Source organism: Colobus angolensis, unplaced genomic scaffold (genome assembly GCF_000951035.1).
Source record: "Colobus angolensis palliatus isolate OR3802 unplaced genomic scaffold, Cang.pa_1.0 Scaffold27, whole genome shotgun sequence".
Taxonomy (NCBI): domain Eukaryota; kingdom Metazoa; phylum Chordata; class Mammalia; order Primates; family Cercopithecidae; genus Colobus; species Colobus angolensis.
This window is the reverse complement of record NW_012115932.1, coordinates 607743-609790: the sequence shown is the minus strand read 5'-3', so window position 1 is coordinate 609790 and position 2048 is coordinate 607743.

The window sequence follows — 2048 nt, the reverse complement described above, 5'->3', positions numbered from 1 at the left end:
ATCTTGGCTCACTGCAACCTCTGCCTGGTGGGTTCAAAAGATGCTCCTGCCTCAACCTCCCAAGCAGCTGGGATTACAGGTGCCCACCACCACACCTGGCTGATTTTTTAGTAGAGATGGGGTTTCACCATGTTGGCCAGGCTGGTCTCAAACTCCTGACCTTAGGTGATCTGCCTGCCTCGGCCTCCCAAAGTGCTGGGATTACAGGTATGAACCTCTATGGCTGGCCTTTTTTTTTTTTTTTAGGTCAACGTGGCTTTGATGTTAGCTTAAGGTACTTGAAATGACTTTGTCTAGTGTGCTAAACTCAAACATTTATTTAAAAATGTGGGGGAAATGGGTCTAGAGTCAGGTTCAGGGCCTGAATTTCCCCATCTGGAAAATAGAGTGGGTCTAGATGGCTTTGTGTATATAGTCAGGTTATAATATCTTGTGAGTTAATGATACACCCAACCCTAACTTAGCTCATGCTCCCTATCCACCTTCCAAAACCACCACTATTGTCAATGTCACTACCAACTTGGGTCTAACTAGAAAAAGAAGACAGCAGATACTTCCTCAACAGAACATTTAAACTCAATGAATATTATTTTTCTGTTTTGCAAAGGGCTATTTTCAATCGATTCCCAAATATAATTCTGAAACTCCTTGTAAGGACTAAGAAACATTGACATGAGCAATCATAGTATTTTAGAGCTGGTAATGGCCTCTAGGAGCCTCTGTCTTAGTAGTTCTCAATGTTAGCTGAACAATCAACTGGGGAGATTTTCCAATGCCAATTCCTGAGTCCTACCCTTTAAGAGATTCTTTTTGTAATTGGTCCAGAGTATGACTTGGGCATCTGAATTTTTGAAAAATGTCCCAAAGTGGTTCTAATGTGGAACCAAGGTCTAAAAACGCTGGTCTAGCCTGGTGGCTCTCAAACTATGCACTTCAGACCAGCAGCCTCAGCATCACTGGTACTTGATAGACACGCAAATTCATGTCCTTCACCCCATACCTCCAGAATCAGAAACTGGGGGTAGAGCTCAGCAAACTGTGTTTTCACAAACCATCCAGATGATTCTGATGCGCATTAGAGTTTGAGAAGTGTTGCACTGTAGTAATTTCTAACAGATGGATTGAGAGTTCAAGAAAAGAATCTCTCTTTACCAGGGCTGTGTGGTGGTGGGCTTGGCCAGACACAGGGTCAGGAGCTTCCAGCACCGGGGGCAAAGGTCCTGCTGCTTCACCTCCTTTAAGCTGACATCACTTTCTGCCTGCATTCCTGCAGTATCTTCCTAATTATAATCTCCGACTTTACTCATTTTCCTCTCTGTTCTCCATGCTTTGGCAGAGATACCCTCTTTCAATACAGGTATGGGATTCCTGTCTCCTGACTTCTAGCCCTTTTCATCCCTGGCCCCTAGACCTGCCTAGAAGCAGCACACTTAGCTCTGCCTGGGGCCGGGGTGGCAAGCTCTGATGACCTCAGAGGCCAGGCAGCTGATACAGTTGAGGGAGTCAATGGGAGATGACGTGGCCCATGATAAATTGGAGTGTGTGTATGTCTACTTAAGGGCATTAACATTTAAAATTAGTTAAAATAATTTCCTGGGCAAGCAAAGCACGGCTGTGGGCTAAAACAAGGTAGCCAGTTTGAGACTGGGGGTAAGGGGTGGATTTTAGTAAAAGATGAATTAAAATAAATATGTAATTCTTATACTGAGACTCCTTGATCAGAGAAGGCTGTGGACGTAGTTGTTCCTCTCATTCCCTCTTTGTGTAATCAGGATGAATTGTTAGCATCTATAAATAACTTTTTGGTATCTATTGTATGTGGGGCCCAGGAGAGAGAACTGCTTCTTTTAAGGAGCTTCACATCTGAATGAGACAAAACACACATGGGAATTGCAATAGAATAGGCCGGGTGTGGTGGCTCACACCTGTAATCCCAGCACTTTGGGAGGCCGAGGTGGCAGATCACTTGAGGCCAGGAGTTTGAGACCAGCCTGGCCAACATGGTGAAACCCTGTCTCTACCCAAAATACAAAAATTAGCTAAGCCTG